The sequence below is a fragment of the Toxorhynchites rutilus genome, chromosome 3 (genome assembly GCF_029784135.1).
Source record: "Toxorhynchites rutilus septentrionalis strain SRP chromosome 3, ASM2978413v1, whole genome shotgun sequence".
NCBI classification, from domain to species: domain Eukaryota; kingdom Metazoa; phylum Arthropoda; class Insecta; order Diptera; family Culicidae; genus Toxorhynchites; species Toxorhynchites rutilus.
Genome location: NC_073746.1, coordinates 140,116,816 through 140,138,863, shown reverse-complemented (window position 1 = coordinate 140,138,863; position 22,048 = coordinate 140,116,816). Strand labels below are relative to the sequence as shown.

The following is a 22,048-nucleotide window of genomic DNA, read 5'->3' as shown; positions in this document are numbered from 1 at the left end:
CACCTGCGGTCATTTTAATGATAATTCAAGGGTTTGAGGATACAAAACCCTGTTTCAATCCACCTAAAGGTATGGCCATGCCTTTCCATAACTCGATTAAAGCACTGATCTGCAGCTCATCCGGAGACCATTCGGATTATCCTAATGTGGCCAAAAACCCTTGAAATGGACACCAATGAGCTAGTTTTGACAAACCAAGACGTTCGATATGTCGTATGATGGGACTCGGTTCTGGTCATTCATGGTGCTTTTTTTGTAAAATAGTTTTTTCTCACTTGATTGAATAGTAATTACAAGTATTTGTTTACTTATTCAACTCATCAAGTAAGTCAAGTGAATTAATATGTATAGCGTCTATAAATATTGTTTGGATGTGTAGAAAATATGTTTCTTTCAAATAGATAAAAATGGTAACAAAAATACTATTCCGAAAAATATTAATTTTTATGCACTTTAATAAGTGTTTCGTTGAGAGCCATTAACAAAAAGAACCTTCAGATGATTATTGAACATGTCAGATAAAAAAAGTTTGAAAATAAATTGCATAATACCTCTGAAGATGTATGTTTGTTTTCAGTAATACATTTCATCAATTCACCTCGGTGATCAATTTGCCCCCGGATGACGGTATCTATGAATGCGCTGTAATAAATTCAATATTTAAAATTGAATTTAAAAAAAATCTGTAAAGTCTGTATTTTTTCTGAAAATCTGTAATTCTGTATATACGGATTCTGTATCTGAAATTTGGCGAAAAATCTGTAAAATACAGAATATTCTGTATATGTGGCAACCCTGTATATATGATATGGCAATGGCGAAACAAGATACACATTGAAAATAAGCTCGGAATAAAACTTTACTCGTACTTTGTCACATACACGGCCTAGACCGAGAAAAATATATATTCAGTTTATATTCTTCTGATTACTCTTAGAAAACACTTTCCAAATTCATTATATAATGAGGTGTAATGTAACCACGCATTTATACAATAGCATCAATAGCTATATGGATAGCGTGGTAGTGTGAAACAGCCTAGCATTTCAGCCGGCCTTAATTCGATCCCTGTTGATAATCGTATGGACTTTTTTTTGATACAATCCCAAAAGAAATGAAAAATTAAAAGGAAAGAGATATCTTCTCTCATACATACAAACATTGCAAAGGTTTTGATACAGATGATTTTATTTGCTCATTTGACGCTTTAAGACACGAGTGGCAACGCTAGTTCGGGTGTAGATGGATTAATTCGATTTTTTCATGAATTAACGGATATTTGTGATGAGTTCAGACCTTGGTTGAATAAAATTATTTCTCTCACGAGCGATAAACCTCTACGCTTCGTATATCACAAACCTGTTCATATTCCCGCCACTATATGTCCAAATTACCCGCATCGAAAAAAATTCAAAAATCGAGAAGTTGTATCCGAGAAACGACCGCTTAAGACGTAGGACAACGCAATTTTTTTTTAATTGGTTGGTTATCATTTCAGATATTATTTGCGGATACTCTTTAGTAAAAAGTTCCGGGGACCTTGAAAAAGGTTTAATGGCGGTTTTGTAGAATCATTTCGAGACGCCACGATTCTTTCTTGCCATTGCGAGAACAATATACTAATTGGTCATATGTCGCAATTTGTTTCTTTATATCAATGCACGCATTGCACTAAGTATTTAACGAGAGGCATCTTCCGTGCATCGCCATTCAACAAGCATCGAATACGCATCTAACAGATGCACACAGTTGCAGCGATAAAAATGAAACAACATCAAAATTACCGTTCATGAAAAATCGTTTCTCGACTCTCGGTCAAAACCGTCAACAATGCCAGGAGCTTGTTGCATCAGAACAGAGCCGATGTTCACGAGGGCAATACGAATGGCAACTAAAAGTATCGAAGGTGTGCTATATACATGTACAGAAAATGAACAAGTTCTAAGCCTCGCGCAATGAAAACAAGCAACACACACAAAGCCAAACACTAATGGCTAGAAGCGACTTATAATCGTTTGCACTCTTCTCTTTTTTCGCCTGCTTTGTCATGGCTCGGATGGTTGTGTTAATTGCAATGCCAGATGCACTTCAAGTGAAATATTCGCTAGCGTTCACAGCTCGAGGAGAAACATAAAACATAAAACGAGCGATCTTTGTTGTTTCGGGAACAGAAAGATTCTGTGAATTTTCCTCAGAGAAGATGCAATACTTATACGCTAGCGACAGTTTAGTTACTATGCAAGGGTGGAGTTTACTTCGCAAATATTTTCTTTTCGCTATTCCCCTTCGTTGTTTCTGTTCAAGTGGTTGCATAAGTTACCCGTTATTGACAGCTCTGTTCGGTAAAGCACACAATGAGAATGCTTCCAATTTTCATCAATTTAAACCCTATACAGACTATGGGCTTGTAATGTATAACATATCAAACAAATCTTTGAAAATTTCTGATTCGATTAGTATTCAAATCGTTAAAATCCGTTCGCAGCAAAAATAGTTATTAACGTTAACTTTATTTCATAAAAACGTGACCTGTTTTCTGATTTGGCACCCTTAATGTAAGACGTAGTCCTACGTAAAAAAAAATCTACTTTTCGGTCTGTTTTAATTTCGAATATATAATTGAAGCTTTTCTTAACACGTTCGTTATACCCCCACCTGCCCTACCTACGATGTCGCAAATGAATCGCGATGCAATGAATTGCAAGAACGCGAAACGAAGCATTAATAATATCACATTGTATATTTCCAAGGGTTCCGCTAGAGGACCAATCACTGTGAACATTTTTGAAAATCGCTTTTTATGCCCACGTGTTATTTTTTTCCTATATTATAGTGACGCTTAACACTTTGGCTAATACTGTTCGGTACAAATTTTTAATCGAGGATCCTCGGAAATGTTAACAACAATGCCGAACACGAACTGATTAGATACAGAAAAATCAGATTAAATAGAAGACCAAAACAGGAACGTATCTTTGTTTGATTACTATATTGAAATAGGGCCAGAAACGAATTATCAAAACTAGTGCTGTTACAAAAAGCTACGTTTTGGAAAAGTGCCAAAACTCTATAACAGAGAATAATATAATGTACACTCTTGATTTCAAAAGGGTTTCTAATTCACGTCGGACTTGAGCTAAGACTCATCATTCAGTATTTTGCGTATAATGTCAAAGGCTCATTCCAAATTATCTCTAACAAACTCATTGAGGAAAATGACCATTCCTCCAGAACTATGCACAGTAGTGTCAAATCTCGGCTGTAGCAGATGCGTTAGGCACCAGCACATGGTAAACACTTCAATAAGAGTGCCCTGTAGATGCTGGCAGCGTCTAGAAGCGATATTGGTTGGCTGCGCCTCCCGGGGACGAGTTCGGTTGTTTGTTTATTTTTGTTAATATTTTTTTTTATTTGTGTGCTGCAATAGCGCCCCTCAATATACTGATTTTGCGGGCCGCAAAGATGAACGATCTCACTTGTCGCCACCTTACCCGCTTTGCCCGTACCTTTGCCCATCCTTACGCTAAAATATTCGCATCGACCAATTTTATAGACGAATGCGAAACGCGCTGATAGTTTTCTTATCGTAGTATTCCGTGGAACAAAAGAAAAAAAACAAACACGCCGACATTCTAACGGGTCAGCATAAAAAAACGCGTCTAGGCGCTATCTTCGGTTTTGATTAAGACTAGACGCACAAAAACTATTCGCTGCAGACAGCCGAAAACATTGTTGTCAAAGTCGAAACCGGTGCTCGGTGTGTTGGGGAAAAAGCTGGTGATTCGCTCGGCGGTTGTAAAAACTCTAAAAATGAGTATACTGTACCGGCTTTTAAAGTTTTTTTTCTGCCTGTCGTCGCACTAGAAATCTCGGCGTCTGGACCGGAGCGAAAACGTTCTTATCAGCGATTCACGAGATTGAAAGTGGTTCGCAAACGCCACGCCGGACACGAAGGGATCTGCGTTTTCCTTTTCTTCTACTACCCGGTTTGTTAATTCATAGGAACGACTATTGAATTATCTAAATGGGGATTAACCCCCTTAGCCTACGATTTCGATGACTTACGCATCGAGTAATTCCACTACTCTGCTGAGCATTCTAGCGTCCTATTATATGCATGTGCACCACGAATGCGACTCGATGTCGTAGGTGAAGGGGTTAAAATCATCTAAAAAATATTTTCTTAATTATTGGGTGTGCTACTTAAATCGTGCCCTTTTCACAAAATGGCTCAAGTTACTGTAAATAGTCGATGGCGACAGCTGATTTTTCTGAACCGTGAAGTATCGACATCTATCATCCATATATTGCCAACAAATCTTTGAACTTTGTACAACAAGTTCAATACTTACTGCATTGAAAATATCGAGTTTCGTTACAAAAAAGCACCATTTGCGGGATGTTTTGAGTTCCCTTTCCATTGGAAGGAAAGTGCAGCTAAAGCGCATCGGATGCTTGTGGAAGTTTATGGTGACTCTGCACCATCGGATAGATTTTATATGGAATGGCTTGGACAATTTGAAAGTGGTTATTTACATTTATTCACAAAACGTCAACAGGCTTTACATGAGTGCCCTAATAATCGAAACTTACAACTAATCTACAAATACCTCTTAAAACTAACTTATTTGTAAACTAAATCTATGTGAGGACTACAGAGTACAGAGCTTTAAGGGACGAACGAGAAAGATGACAATCGAAACAGGAACTACATCGGTTAAACACACGACACATAAAAGAAACGGGTTCATTATAACCGTAATTAGTGCGTGATGATGGGAGGAACAAGAAATTATTGGTACGCAAATAACGTCGGCTAATGTTGAAATTTATTAACCGAAGAAGCTCAGGACAATCAATGTTTGATGAAATCAAATCTGACGTAAATAGAACCTTGGCAACATCTCTTCGAGAACGTAATAAGTCCAACCCAATCAGTCTACAACGGTCCTCATAGCTGGGAAGATTGTGAGGATCATTCCTCGGCAATTTGCCTAAGGCGAATCGGACAAATTTCCGTTGAATTGATTCAATTCGCTGAATGCTATTTTGGTAGTATGGTGACCATACTACACAAGCGTACTTAAGAATTGACCGTACACAGTAGAGTGCCTTTATGCAATGCACATCTTTAAACTGCTTTGAAACGCGGAAAATGAAGCCAAGCGATTTGGATGCTTTAGACGTGATGTAGGAAATGTGGGCACGAAATGTCAGCTTGGAGTCCAACATGACGCCAAGGTCTTTGATGGTGTTGACACGTTCCAACATTACACCATGCAGCTTATAATCGAAGATTATTGAAGAGCGCTTGCGGGAAAACGATATCACAGAACACTTTGATGGATTAAGTGTCATTCTGTTTTTTACACACCATTCGGCGAAAATATCCAACTGTTGTTGAAGAAACTCGGCGTTTACAGTGGAATTCACAGGAAGGAATAATTTGAAGTCATCTGCGTATGAAAGTTTCAAGCACTTCAAACATAAATTGATGTCGTTAAGATACAGAAGGAATATGTATGGACCGAGATGACTCCCTTGCCGAACACCAAATGTTACATGAAATGGAGTAGATATGGTATCACCGATCTTCACTGACATGACAAGGTCGGTTAAATAAGAACGTAGCCAGCTAAGAAAAGAGCCGTTGAAACCGAGACGCTGAAGCTTGGCTAGAGCGATGTTATGGTTGATTTTGTCAAATGCAGCAGAGAAATCGGTGTATATTGCGTCGATCTGCTGTCTTCTTTCAAGTGAACGAGCTATGAACGAGGTATACAAAACAAGATTTGTTGAAGTTGATCGTTTGGGCATGAAGCTTGTTCCTCGGCGATATATTTCTTGCAAGCAATGAAGTCTAACTCAATAACCTCGAAATACTTGGAGATAGCACAGAGGCATGCGATTCCTCTATAATTCGTAACATCTTTTCTGCAACCTTTTTTGAAAACGGGAAAGATGAATGATTTTTTCCATGCATTCGGAAGTGCCACTAAGGATGGAGCGGCTGAACAAGATGCTCAGCGGTAACGAGAGGCTGTTAGAACACATATTCAAAATTACAGATGGGATATTGTCGGGTCCAGCACTCGTTGTTTTCTTTAGATTACAGCAGGCCTTTTCTACAGATTTTGAGTTTATTACAGGGCAGACTCCGATAGATGCCAGGCAGGGTATACTGTTAACAGTTGCAGAGACCTGGGCCCTGTTGCATAATCAGCCTAATAATATTAGTTACAAGTTACAAGTTACAAGTGTATAAACTACAAGTGCTAATATTTTGCGTTGCATAATAATATTATATCGGACTAATAATATTAGTACTTTTTTTTATTAGTAACGCATCATTATTTTATTAGTAACGCATCATTTATCTATCAAAGTCGAATCGTGTCCAAAGTACGTAGAATAGAAGGTATGGGAAATTGCACACGGAGAGCCCATGTGTTACACACACAAAGTAGTTAGTAATAAAAAAGCCTCAATTTATTCGAAGTTTCAGAAGTTTTTTCAATATTTATTGATTTAAAAAATTATAAAAAGCATAAAAAGTGACAAAATCGCAAGTCGAGCCAACGATAAACACGATAGTGTGCGGCATTTTCACTGCAGGTGAGGTTTTATGTGATATTTTATCGATTTCACACTGAAGAGTTTTTGTTTACTTCAGCAAAATGTCGAAGATGACTCTTGAAGGATGCTTTAATAAAAGTGAAAAAAATCAGCAGTGTGGGTCAGCATACTTAATCTTTCATCATATTACCAATTTGCGGGAGCAACACTGTTTCGATATAATCACATTTGTTTATCGGTTTTTGCATTGTTTTTATAATACAGGTGTGATTATTTTACTATTTTCAATTTCAAAATGATTATGTAAATTGCTATTTCATCATTTCGAAACATATTTTGAGACAGTTCTTGTGTTACAATTTAAAAAAATTAATAAATGTTCGAATTTATACGGATTCGATTTGGTTATTACTATTTTTTGCTACTTGAACAAAGCAGGGAAGATACTACCTTCTTACTCTACGTACTTTGAATCGTGTCATTGTTTTGAACGGAATTTATTAGTATTTCCGAAAAATGTCCTCGAAAAAAGTGACAAAACGTGAAGATCAAAGAAAACTGAAGCTCTGTGTTCTCGATATCATTTGCGAACAAAAGGATATATTGTTTGGGTCTTTTTCTGCTTCACAAACAAAAGAGACACGTAACAAGGCGTGGTCGAGCATAGGAGAGTATGCAAAATCAATTGGAGTTCTACCAGGCGGCAAAGATCCGTTATATATTCGAGACGTATGGTGGCCAAATGTCCGAAAAATGTCGATGGTATGTATAAAATATTTCAATGATCACTTTGATAAAAAAAAAACTACAAAACATTAGGAAAAACGAGACAATGCAAGAAAAACCGGAGCTAGCGGCGGACCGGAAACTAGGACCAATGATGTCGACATGTTAGTTTTCGATATTATTGGCGAAAAATCACCAGTCCTTGAGGGACTGGTTATTCCAGAAAGCATGGAGGAATCAGCGGAAGAAACTTTTCACGAACAAGAAATACAACCTACCACATATCGGGATTCTAAGAAATCCTCTAGAGATCAGGTCAAACCCTCTGAATCGCCGGTAAATGTGTCGACACGTAAAAGAAGAAAAAATGGTAAATATCCTAGATAAATTTATCTTAAAAGTACTCATTGTTTTTGTAATAAATTTTCATTTCAGAAAAATTAAACGAAAAAGATACACCTGCTTTCGTTTCAGGAGAAGGAGAAAACGCAGATTTAATTCGTCAAAAATCGAAGATCCAAGTATACAGAAAATCTGGAGAACGCTCTAGTTGATTCCTCCAGTGATTTATTTCAAGTCGAGCACCTTTATCCAAAGATGGACGTAAATATCGAAGAAACGAACGATCATATTTAATGTTTGGAAAATAATTATAACAAGAGATAGAGATAAATCAAATACATTTGAAATACAAAAACATAGTTTGATTACATTTATTTAGCTATCCGTATTCTGACAAGCTTTGACTAGCAATTATATTTTGTATTTGTTTTCAAAAAAAATCCATGGTTGTATGGTTAAGTTTCCTTATGGAATCACCAAAATAGGTATTTATTTCATCATCAGAATTACAGAATTTTGCACTATGAAGCGACATCACTAATTCTCGAAATTAAGTGATGTAGAAGCTTTAAGCGAAATGAAATAAATTTTGATCGTATAACGCGATACATGGCCATGACAGAATTAATAATTGAGGAACTAAACAATTCACAATTTGGATGGGATTTAATTTTGACAGCAGTCAAAATAAGGAACTAAATTTTCCGAATCGAAAAACTAATAACCGTGTACACATCATTATAATTTAATGCAAAAAAAAACTTCCAAAAATTGAAAAAATTAAGGTTAAAAAAAATCCGATCATTAATTTTAAGTTGAAAGTAACAGTAATTGCGACAACTGAGCAGAATGAATTCAATTTGTTGTATTTCTAATAATAATTCATATTCTTTCAAGGGTTTGAACATTCGGAATTTTAATCGAGATTTGAGTAACGACATCAATCCTATCCAATGTACAATTTCAATGTTTCTTTTACATCTTTTTTTACATGTGTTTATGGATAATGAATGATGAACAATGAATTATGAACCAGCAATTCTCCAAACCGTTCAAAACGATTGACTAATTCATATTGACTATGACAAACTCACTTGAGGTTGAACGTGAAACAAAGAGTCACGTTCAAAAGATTCATTGATGCGCAAATGGATTGAAAAATCAATCAAAACCGCATAAAGTTATCCAAAATGGAAGAAATGTTGATGTAAAATATGTTATTTTCAAATATTAATTTGGAAATATCAAAATTAACTCACCTTGTCGTTTTATCTGACCCAACTAGATAGATGATTCTCTATAAAACTGGGGTTTTTTTTCACTTGAACAAACTACGCATAAGATTCATACAAGATGAATATCACGAATGAAAAGATCACTCAGCGCCTAAAATATTAGTTCTTACTTCGACACACTGACTATTTCTGAAATCACGATTATTGTTTCGTATATCGTAGATCTTTATTTATAGTTGGTATTCGGACTTATTCTCTTCTTTCTTACGCTGGAATTAGCTCCACCTTCAACTCTTAGATTTATATAAAACTTGGAGTGGGTTTATTTCCGTTCTTCCACGAAAATCACATTCGTACGGACCGGGCCGATCATTTTCTGGAGGCACAATCCGTTCCACACTATACTGGCCAGTCGTTACGATTTGTTTCGCTATTTTCCCAAATTGGCCGCTAAATTGCCAAAACAATAATATCTTCTCGACACACGCATTAGAATGCCCACTAACCGCGCGCCTTCGGACCGTTTTGGAGAGTAACTTTGGTAAACTAGTGATTCAGATTTCCGTCCACGGCATCGGCACTAGAGCACGATCAAATAAAGTACATTTTCGAACGGTGGGTCCGCTGCATCCCGAACGGGACGGGAGCGCTATCGTTTTTTTGCTGCTACTTGCTCAATTGGCAGGGTCGTTCATGCCAAAATGTTCGCTCAGCATCAATCCCCGGAATTTATCCCCAAACTTATTTGTTTCTAAAACACTGTAGAAAAATATACAATCGAATTTCGAAAGGCTTGCAGCAATATCCGCTAAATTAGAAAACACAATCCCGGTCAGCCACGGCAGAGCACGAACTCCGAACAAAAACGATGCTTACGGTTCCAACGTTGGAAGACGAATGATTCGCAGGAGTCGGCGGTGATTCTGTTTTTCCATGTTATTATAATCCACCGCTCGGCAGCTGCAAACACAAACACGCCCTCTCCGAGTCTGTGTCTCTCATTTTCAGCATTCTCACCAAACATCACAGAATCCTTCCGATATGGCACCTTGAGATGACGCCAACGAGTTGATCTGCGTTCTGAAATGATGCTGGGATCGATGCGACCGGCTCTTATCGGTGAGCGAAGGGGTCTGGGTTCTCTCTCCCATTCAGCTTTCCGTGACTCTCCCATTTCCACTATCCTCTCTGCCGCTCTCAATCACGTGCGATCTTCACCGTGTGATGATAGAATTTTATGCTAAAGCATACTTGTTGCACGCTTTCGTTGCATATATCAACAGTTATGCTCATTGATATTTCAGAGATGGACACGCGTAAAATGGGTGCATCATGTTTTATATTGAGAAATCGTGTGAGATAAAATAATGTACTTGTGTTATACATATCCGTACCAGTCCAATTAACCGTTTCGAAACATTCATGCAATTCACACACGTTCAAACTTCATAAACTTGCTACCAAACTATTCACCTGTTTCAAATATTCATACAATATACAGGATATTATGCAGGTCAAACCGGAATTATGGTATAGTTGGTCAAACATTTTTGATCCCAAACTGGTTGTCCTAAACTTATTTTTTATTCAAATAGTACACTACGTCGTAGGATTGTATTGCTTTCATTTGAAAGAAGAATAAAAAATGGTAAAGAATGAAACCGGAAAACATTTTGATAAGTGGAATTGAGTACCATTAACCCTTTCGTTACGAGTTTCGTCTATAGACGACATCCGCGCGACGAGCTGTGTGTACGAGCGTCGTCTTTAGACGACATGAAATTCATACTGCTCTTCGATCACACCAGCGCGATGTGCATACTCTTCGGCGGAGTGCTCCATACAAGGGTAGCACTTCGGTGGAGCACACTGCCGTAATGAAAGGGTGAAAGAGAGCACCCAGATCTGGAAGGTCGAAAAAATCGATTTTTGACGTAGGACTACATCTTTCATTTCTATACCGGGATGTAAAATTAATGTTTCGAAAACGAAAGCGTTAAGCCGGAGACCGAGATTTTGAGCGTTAGTAGCTCCTAAACAACTGAATGAAATGGTATGAAACACTTCATTCGAAAAATAAAATGTGTACGCGTCATATAATTGTTACTTTTTGATCAAAAAACTTGATTCAATAGCTTTAATATTGCTTTCAAAACAGGCTTTTGAAATCACCAATCGGTATATAAGCGAGCGCCGCTCGGAAATCCACTCAGTAACGAGCTCAGCTCCGATCACCTGCCGGTGGTTGCTGAAGTAGGGGTCAATATTGTTCCACCTTCAAAAGGATTACCATCACGTCAACTGGCTGGCGCTTGGAAGGATGGTGGACCATCACCTTGAGGAGAACCCGCTGCTGCATTCAGTAGAGAACATCGACCAGGCATTAGAGGGACTTCAATACGCCATCTCCGTGGCTGATGTGGCGTGAGTGCGGCGTGTTCCTGTGAGGGGTAAGTTCGTTGCTATTGACTCTCACACTCAACTATTGATCCGCTTGCGAAATGTGCGTAGACGCCAGTTTCAGAGGACCGGGGATCTCGGCAGAAAGGAAGAGATGGGCGATCTGAACAGGCAGATTGCTTCCAGGATGGTCTCTCTCCGAAACAACAGCTTCGGGCGCACCGTACAAAACTTGGATGATCGCTCCGGACCATTTTGGAAGGTTGCCAAAGTGCTGAAAAACCATCCGAAACAAGTTCCTCCTCTCAAGGTCGGCGATAGTCTCCTCGTTGCGCATATTGAGAAAGCGAATGCGACAGGCAATCACATCGCATTGTCACATTTGCTTGGCTCGCATATGGCTAGTCCGCTCGAACAGCAGGTTGCGCAGTGCGTCCAAGAACTAGATACCTCCCCTTGTGCCGTACCTCGGGAAGATAAGGTCAATGCAGAACAAGTTTGCTCAGCGCTGAAGGCCACTAATAATATGAAGGTTCCCGAGCTTGATGGAATATTCAACCTGATCCTGAAAAGGCTCACTCTCAAAGTCTACTCGCTGCTCAGCAACATTTCAATCGATGCTTGGAATTGCACTATTATCCAAGCATCTGGAAAGAAGCGAATATCGTGTCGATCCGCAATCCAACTCTACCTTCAAGCTACAGACCTATCAGCCTCCTTTCAGCGCTGGGTAAACTTTTTGAAAAAATTATTTTAAACCGATTACAAAATTTTTTTGAGGTCAACAACATCCTCCTGCCTGAACAGTTTGGGTTCAGACGGGGGCATTCCACTATCCACCAACTAGTGAGAGTGATGAACACCATCAAAAGGAACAGGGCTGTATCCAAGTCCACAGCCATGGCACTGTTGGATGTCGAAAAGGCTTTCGACAGTTTCTGGCATGACGGGCTTGTATATAAGCTCTGTTCCTTTAAATCCCAATTTATCTCGTGAAAATCATCCGGTGTTACCTTCAGCAAAGGTCGTTCAGGGTATCGTTGAATGGCTGTTTGTCAAACACATTTTCCATCCAGGCAGGGGTTCCGCAGGGAAGTCTACTGGGCTCTTTGCTGTACAGCCTTTACACCTCAGACACTTCTCCCCTGGGAGATGGCTGCGCGTCCTTTCTGTTCGCAGATGACACCGCAATTGCCGTCAAGCGGAGGATGCCTCGTGAAATAACAAACAGGCTTCAACGATGCCTTGACGCCTTTGTTGATTATGCTAACATATGGAAAATTAAAATCAATGCCTCCAAAACCCAAACAATCATGTTCCTGCACAGGCAGTCTCCCAAACTCACACCTCCTCCATCTTGCGTTGTGGTGATGAATGGCACAAGGGTTGAGTGGTCCGCTGAAGTAACATATTTGGTGCTAGTGATAGATCAGAAACTCCTCTTCCGTCAGCACGTGGAGAAGAATTTGAATAGGTGTTCCGCTTTGGTTTGATCTCTGTACCCTCTGATCTGTCGACGATCCCGTCTCTTAAAGGTGAACAAACTGGCCGTCTACAATCAAACCATAGCTCCTGCCATTCTTTATGCAATTGTGGTGTGGGGGTCATGTGCTCAGACTCACAGGAACAAACTCCAAGTGGCGCAAAATCGTACATTGAGGATGATCCTTGATCGTCCTTTAGATACAAGGATCTCGGACCTACACCAAGAGGCTAATATCCAAAAACTAGATTCAATTATGTATGAAACAAAAGCTAAATTTGTTGAGAGATCTAGATCCTCTGAATTTGACCTGATAAAAAATTTATATATAGTAGATTAGTTAGTTAGTTAGTTAGTAGTTTATAAGAAGTCTTTTTCAAATTTAATTTCAAACAATACCATTAAAATGGTGAACAACTGCCAAATTAAAAATAAGGAACTTTTGCTCTACAGTATAATTTTATATCCAAAAGCTGAACCAAAGATGTAAAGCCCAGACTGTGTCACTTGCACTGTGAAATATGTATTCAAATAACAAAAGATCTGAATAAAATGCATTTAAGTTGTAAGTTGAAATCCACTCAGTTCTAATTGAACAGCGATTGGAGCATGTTGTCGCTATTGTGGTGAAGCTAACTTCGTTCATCATAAAAGCGCTGATGAACGGTGTCACCAAGAGCCTGTTTGTGCAACTTAGGCCAGAAGGGAATCCATCAGGAGGAGAGTGATGCCTCTGAAAAGGCGACCAAGAGAGTAACAGCATCGAAAATTGGTTCCGCTTGAGGCATTGGAGCACCCGCCACACACACACACATACACGCGCGCAACTCTTTTTGTTTGCTGGTTATCGAGAAGAATCCAGAAAGATATTGCTGTCAAATAGTCTGCCAGTTCCCCTTGGAATTGAGAATTACATTCAAGCGAAAGAGTATATTTTAATGTTTTCTATCCAGATAATACTGCGACCGAATACATTTGGTTTTCTGATTTGTCAATCATGTGCAGTTAGCAGGAAAGCTTCTGAAGATTATTCTTCCCCATCAGTAGAATATTTTCGTATCCAATATTGGATGCATAAAACCTTGTGCCTCCAACGTAACGCTATGGTTTTCGAAGTCCCCCAAAAATTCATTTATTCATTCATTCAGAAAGGATTCAGATTCAACTTCAAACAAATGATCACTAAATGAATGATAGTCCTACGTCACCCTTGCGGTTATACCATAGATATAACCCACTTCCTGTTTCTTCACATTTTAGGGGAGCTTATGCCCCCAGAAATGTTGTTCTAAAAGGATTTTTTTATATTTGATTCCGTTTGAAAGTTACAGTCAAAAGTATAAGGTCACCTCAAGGGATGTAGTATTGCTGTACGAGTTTTTAAACGCGTTTTTTTTTGAAACCATGTTTTTCCAGCTGGTGGTATCGATATCTCAGAATCTACTCGACCGATGTGGCTAAAAATTTTTATCAGTATGTAAAAATGTATTATATAAAGCGTTACATAGCGGATTTTTTGATATCTCATTTTTTCGATTTTTTATGAGCTTCTAAACAGGGATGTTTCATGAAAAATGACTCATTGTAATGAAAATGGTCGTCATTTTGGCAATTTTTCGAATTTTCAAAAACCTTTATATAATTCTTTAGGTCCCAAAGATTCAAAATGTTCATTGGGATTCAAACCTCAGCTTTCAAGGAAAAATATAAAATATATAGCACACCTGGTCCCGAAACCATGTAAACTATAAAAAACACATACAATCAATAATAATGAAAACAAAATCAAATTTTTTTGAAAGTATAATATTTTTTCAATAAAGACTATTCAATTGGCTTCAGTTCGATATGTCGATCATCTGAATCGGTCTAGTATTTTTAAAGTTATGAATTTGTCATTTCTGGGAAAAGGAGGAAAATTTGATTTTTAGGACCATCGGTTAACTTTGAAAAATCATAACTCAAAAAACGAAAAAAAAACACCTCCATGATTTTGCAAATACAATCAATAATTATGAAGACAAAATCCATCTTTTTTCCAAGAGTAATATTTTTTCAAATAAGAGTAGTTTATTGCCTTCAATGTGATATGTCGATCATTTCAATCGGTTTTGTAGCTCGAAAGTTAGGAATTTTAGGAAAAAAAATTATTTTTGGAAAATAGGGAAAAAAATTTTTTTTGGAAAACCCTAGAATGGGGATGACACTCTAATGAAACAATAAAAATACGGGTCTAGTGTTTGTTAATGTATATATATTTTCTCCCAAAAATTCATACTAAATTTGATTGTTCTTGTCAATTAAATTAAAGCTCTCATATCCACTCTTTGACACCACGCTGTTATTATGTTTTTCCAATGTTTGCCGCAATTTCAATTCAATAAAGTTACATCAGAATTGGTTCAACAACTTTACTATAGTTGAGATATGACCGTATGCATGAATCGTTTTTTTTTTATCAAATGTGTCCCTCGGAACTTAAAAAATTTGCACTGAGTAACCTAATATCCTTTTTTTTTTATTTGAGTATCGCATGCGGAACCAAAAAACAAAACGTATATTTTCGATATGATTTTTTTTCTATTTATTTAGAAGGGATATGTTTAAAAGGGTTCCCGGAAGATTGTACCGTCATTTTTGCGTGCATTACCAAACTAATCGGTAAAATCAAAACAAATCTATGGTTTATGATGCGACAGTTTGATCACTAAGTGGATTAGGGGAGCGGTGTATGAAAACAGTACGGAAGAAAGCTTTAAGTGCGCTACACGTACAGTGGTAGACATTCGTTTAGCCGCACCCTCTTTTTCCTCAATATTTTTTAAAAATTAGTCAGTTCTTTGTACAGTCTTGTTCATAAAACACTATTATTGTTTATTTTCATCGAATTCATTCTAAAAAAAAAGTATAAATTTTGTCGTGGGACTACGTCTAACCGGAGTATATGGGGGTGAAATGAAAACCTAAACACAGAACATGCAGGAAAAAATGAAAGATTCCGAATGCTTATAACTCGAATATTTCTTACTGGATCGGAAAGATGCTTGCATCAATTGATAGGGAATATTTCTACGCTTCTTTCGCAATTAATAAAATGTTATTTTCCATAAGATAAACAATTGAAAAACTGTAAAATGTTAAGCGTTATCTAAACACCCTAACTGCCTCGTTTTGATTGGTCCGATTTACGGTTTCCCTAACACAGCCATCAAAACCAAGCAGTGGCAATCAGAATTGAAAATACATGAAAGTCGGGGGTATTTTTGTTTCGACTGAATTGTGTTTCCCTAACACAGACTTCAAATCCATGGAGCGTGGGGAAATTGGCATTGCAAATTCATGCAAATTGGGGGCATTTTTGTTCCGACTGAAATGTGTTTCCCTAGCACAGACTTCAAATCCATGCAGCGTATGGAAAGTTGCATTGCAAATACATGCAGATCTGGGGTATTTTTGTTTCGACTAAAATGTGTTTCCCCAACACAAACTTCAGAATCAAGGTGTCTGAGGAAATTGGCATTGCAAATTCATACAAGTCGGGGGCATTTTTGTTCCGTCTGAAATGTGTTTGCCTAACACAGACTTCAAAACCAAGATGTCGGGGGAATCGGCTTTGCAAATAAATTCAAATTGCGAGTATTTTTATACTCGCCTGCCTTAGTGAAAACTGGAATATGTTTCATTAGCACGCTCTCCTAAACTTAGGAACCTGGGAAAATCGGGCAGACACTAGTGGCGAATGAGCATTCGGGTTTAAATACTCTATAGTATAAAAGTAGAAGTTGAAGTTGTTGATTCATGTAAGCCTGAGGTATTTCTGCACCCGCTTTTTATTTTGTCCTTCGAAAAGTGTTTTCATAACACGGATTACAGGAGCGGATACGAAAACAACACTTTGGCTCGGTTATTCAAGATTGCATTGAAGGATATGGATATGAAGGATATGATGGGTTTAAATACTCTATAGTATAAAAGTAGAAGTTGAAGTTGTTGATTCATGTAAGCCTGAGGTATTTCTGCACCCGCTTTTTATTTTTTGCACTCCGAAAAGTGTTTTCCTAACACGGATTACAAGAGCGGATACGAAAACAACACTTTGGCTCGGTTATTCAAGATTGCATTGAAGGATATGTCTTCATATCTTCTGCTCACTGAATTTCTGCGCATACCATTTGATGATTGGGCAAATTGTTGATAACCATTTGCTGCAAAAACGCCTATTGATTAAACAATATGCGTTCGACGTACATGTCAGAATCAAAACTGAAGTGCCTGAAGTTCATCAAATCAAGCAAATTCGTGGTTCGAGAAGTACGTACACTTGAGAGATGCAGACTTCTGAGGGAAATGTAAAATAAAATAATCGTTTGATAATTCTGCCGTTCACATATTTTGTCCTAGGCATTATACCAAACGAAAAAGGACTGTCATTAAATTTACTTGTAACGAAGAAGATAATCTATCACAATGCATGAATTGACCTTACATGGCATTATACAATATTTTTTCTCACAGAGAAAATATATTGAATTCGGAAATTGTTTCATGCAATGAAAAATTTAATCAATACAAACAAATGATTGCTAAGCTAAGGTAGTCCCACGTCAACCTTGCGGTTATATCATAGATATAACCCACCCATTTTTTTTGTTTTCTAAGTTATTCAAATATGTAGAATCAGGGTGGACATTCGTTTAGCCTCATCCTAAAATTTCAATAAAAGAAAATTTGTGCGGCAAATTTCGAGTCCAATCGGTAGCTAATATTTAGTATGCCCACCTCCATTTCGGATCACTTTGAAAACTCGATTTGGCATCGAATCAGACAGCTTTTAAAGTGTTGCCATATTGATTATAGCCCAACATTCCTGAATTGCTGCCTTGAGACTGGAAATGTTGTCAAATTGTCATCCGTTTGCATAGACAATCTGGGCCAAGATTCTCCATAGGTTCTCTATGGGAGTGCAATCGACTGCAAGCAGGTCACTCAAGAAGCGGATTGTCCTTTTCGGCAAACCATACCTTCGATTGCTTGGTAACGTGGATCTATGCATAATCCTGCTGAAAAAACGACATCCTCGGTAACGTTATTCTCAATATGGCCAATCAAAACGTCTTCCAGTAATTGAAGATACTTTTCGGAGTTAATTCGGGTGAAAATGAAACATATGAGAAGTTTGCTGTGATATGAAACGGCTCCCCACACTGTCAAGCTTCCGCCCCCAAAGTTTCGCTTCGATCTCACGACATGCCGTTGACTTAAATTGTACCAAAAGCAACTGTAACAGTCCGGACCATCCAAATTGAACTTTTCTCGCCGGAAAATACAACATTTCTCCATTCTAGTTTCCATTTCATGTATTGCCGGGCGAAAATGAGATGGTTCTGCTCAGTCTTCCGAAAAACACTTACACATGTCCACGCGATGTGAAAAATCCATGTTTTTGTTTGAATTCGAACATGATATTCGCTAGTGTTGAATGTCTATCCCAAACACGAACATAAACATGTGAAAACAAACACGATGTTTATAATTCAAGAACATCATGTACAAACATATCACCCGAAGTCGCAGTATTCATTGCTTTCGTTTCGTTTCTATTCATACACGGAAAGAAATGATTCATCCCAAAACATTTCTTCGTAGAATACTTTTTCACAGAAACGAACTTGAAATTTAGTTCGCATTACAAAAGTAGCACGAACTAAGAGGCTATGAATTCATGCACATTTTGCAAGTCTGATTAAATAATCCTTGGTTTCGTGCAAAGAAAACGTTCTTTAAATAGAAATAAGCTTTCTAGGATAATTTTTTGTGTGCATGTTGGCAATTAAAGTCTGGGGAACCGACTGCACAGCGGGCGACGTCGTACAAATGCTGACCAAAAAAATAAATACCCAAAAATTAATTTTAGATGCAACTTTCAGGCACACAGCAGAACCAGCAGTGAAATTTCAGCGGCTAAAACACACCATTGATTTCTCGATGTTATCACAAACTGAATGAAGGAAAAAACTAAAAGCTACACTTACGCTGCACCACATATGCTATGTGTGCATGCGATTGCATCATCCTTTCTTCTCCTCTTCTCCGCTTGTTTTATAGCTCGGGTCGCGTTCGTCGCGAACAAGCAGTATTGGCCATTTGTATTCAAAGATCCAGCCAAAATTGTTGGTTAGACTCTCCACCCCTGGTGGCTGCATAGAAATGAAACACAAATTTCTGCATTGCTCGAGAATTATTCAAGCAAATGAAATCAAACTTGGCATGTGGAGGTTTTAGGGTGCAATACATATTTCTATGATGGTTAGACTCTCCACCCCCTCTATAAGTGGGGGCTTCCATACAAATGAAACACAAATTTATGAATTACTCGAGAAATAATCAAGCCAATGAAACCAAATTTGGCATGAAGAAGTTTTAGGATGTAATAAATATTTCTATGGTGGTTAGACACTCCTCCCGCTCTCTAAGGGTGGGCTGTCATACAAATGAAACACAAATTTCTACATTACTCGAAAACTAATCAAGCACAATTTGGTATGTGACTGTTTTTGGGTATGAGAAATGTTTCTATAATGGTATGTTACCCCTCTCTACTCTGGAATGGAGAGAGGGTCCCATAAAAATATTACAATTATTTCAATCAAAAATACTCCAGCAAAAACATGACAATTGAAAATTTTCGGAAAACTCTAAAGAAAAAATGGAAAATTCGGAAAATTAAATTCCCATACGTTCTACAATTAAATAGTGACAAGTGCTTTTAGTCCATTTGATGTGTGTGCTAGCGAAATTGATCTTTGTTCGAAACTGGAAATGAAATTTAATGTGATGAAACGCACTCCTATATCTTCTTCTATCTATACCAAAAAAAAGGATCGCCGGATGTGTTGATAAGAGGAAGGAACTGTCCGATTTAGGGCTGTCTTTATTCTATCATATTTTCTGCATAAAACATTTAACAAACAAATTTTGGGCCGGACGAAGTTTGCCGGGTCAGCTAGTTCAATATATAAATTGATGCGTGCACTAAATAATGATATCAATTGTGAAAAACTCGGATATCAATCGACGTTTATTTTGTTCAGAACAGATAAAGAGGTTTATTTTATTTACCCAATATTTTAGACGAAGCACCCATTGTCATGATAGGAAAGCATTTTTTCCATGTCAACATATCAACACACCACGCGTTGAGTGGTGGTGGTGTGGTGTCCGATTCGCTTCTTCTACTCTACGCACTGCCGGTGCTTGGGGTGAAAATGCAACAGAAACTGTACACCATGTTCGAACATCATGTGAAACATTGGGATTAAACATCGTATGTCCAAACATACTACGAATACAAACATGTCACATTTTCAAAAATAGGTTCGAAAAAATCATGTTTGTATTCAAACACAAAAATGCGAACAGCAGCGTGGACATGTTTAGCCCGTACGCAATGTTTTTTTGTGAAACATGGAAGACTAGTTCTGCTTATGGGTGGCGGTCAGTTTCGGCTTCCCTTGAAGTTTCTTCCACATGATGTTTGGTAACTCATTCAAGATGCGCGCAATATGCCTCTTCGTTACTGGAACAACCGATTCTGCCTTAATGTATGAGCAGGACATAGTTTCCTGGTTGCTTCGTGTCTTATTCGAACTTTAAAACGCAAAGTAACTTTGGTGATCCCATTTGTTGGTCGTTGGTTTATGTTATATCACATATTTCTGTCACTATTTAAAGAAATTCCGTACCACTTTCTCAGATCAACCAATTTTTGTTACGATCGAGCGATTCGAAAACTTTTGTTCACTGAATATCTTTATTATTACTGAATATCTTTATTATTCTACGTAAATCACTAATCCGTCCAACTTCTTACGTTGCACATCTAATATTTATCTTATAAATTGAACATTCCCAAGTATTTTTTTCAAAAAACACAGATACAGGTTTGGTGATTATGCGAAAACTCGATTGTTATGCCCTGCGGCTAAACGCATGTCTCGGGAAAAAACGACGTTTGAATGTTTGTATCCACCGATGCAGCCTTGTGTGTGTGTCCGCACGTCCTTTCAATAAAATTGACTCAAATATACTACCACTACAACAAATAAGTATCCCGATAAAAAGAACATTCCTAGTTGTTTTGTAAGTGTTTCAAGTTTTTTTTCAAGTGCGGCTAAACGAATGTCTATCACTGTACAGCGTCACCGTCACCGTCCCGTCAACAAGTCTCTTGTGGGCACCTTACACGATCAAAATTATTGACAATAAGTGTCTTCAATATCGTGACAGCTAACCTCAATCATTATTTTGCCACCTTACACGGTCAATATCATCCTTAACCCGACACAACGAAAGTATCCGCAATGACTAGTGGCGACAATCGAGTTTGGGATCCAAACTATTCTCCTTCAGATTAGAGGGCTCAAAGGCAGTTTTTAATTGGTAAAATTTGAATGAAAATATCTACTCGGTATTATTTAATTACTTAAAGCACGTAGTCCTAACCCAAACTTAACCTATTTGCTCTGAATTTTCCCATATTCCTACTAAAACTTATCATTATAATATAAAGTCAATTTCAGACAAAATTTTTGTATGGGATTTTTTCACCACTTGCAGACAAAAAGTGATTTCCATAGAATACTATTTTCATTCGGAAAAGCTAATTGTTATCATAATTTACACTTCAAAATTCGTTTTTCCTTCTCAAAAAAACACATCATAATACTCGCTTCACAAATACAGGCTGTTCCATAGAGTTTCAGAGATGCCAGTTTTTTTTTGAGTTTGCGAAAATATTGCAAGTTATATTATCTGCAAGCAAATGTTTTCATTCTATAAATAAAACTATGACCGTAGAATCCCGATTATCCGCGAGCGGGTGATCTACCGTGCGGATTATTCGCGACTGCGAGTTCCGTAGCGAATCAATAGGCCTTTCCGGAATTTGTTAGTGAGTGGTAGGCCCATGCTCTTTAGTTTTGGTCATGGCCTTTTACATTATTTAGCCCCCGGTGTACACGACCTTATAGATGGATAGTTTAATGATTTCTGTATTAATAAAACAAGATCTTCTCATTCTACACATTTCATAGCGGAGTGTGAAGAAACACACAACTTAGACTAAAGTGGCTGCCCCGCTTGCTAGTGCAAAAAAAGACGGGTGGGTAATGTCGAGGACATAACCGGAGTGCCGTAGGACTATACAAAGGGGACAGCTTTTGTTAAATATATATTTTGAATATATTGTTTTATTTTCTTCTCCTATGTGAATACCTACCTATCTACC

General features: G+C 37.8%; 1 protein-coding gene across 1 annotated transcript in view; it reads right to left on the bottom strand.

Annotated features, from left to right (window-relative positions):
- LOC129778547 (uncharacterized) overlaps positions 1 to 9,802 on the bottom strand; it is a 118,432-nt gene extending 108,630 nt beyond the window's left edge. Inside the window, exon 1 of the mRNA XM_055785514.1 lies at positions 8,904 to 9,802. The gene's annotated coding sequence lies outside the window, so the exon portion shown is untranslated. The remainder of the gene's footprint in view (positions 1 to 8,903) is intronic.
- Between the last annotated feature and the right edge of the window lie 12,246 nt (positions 9,803 to 22,048).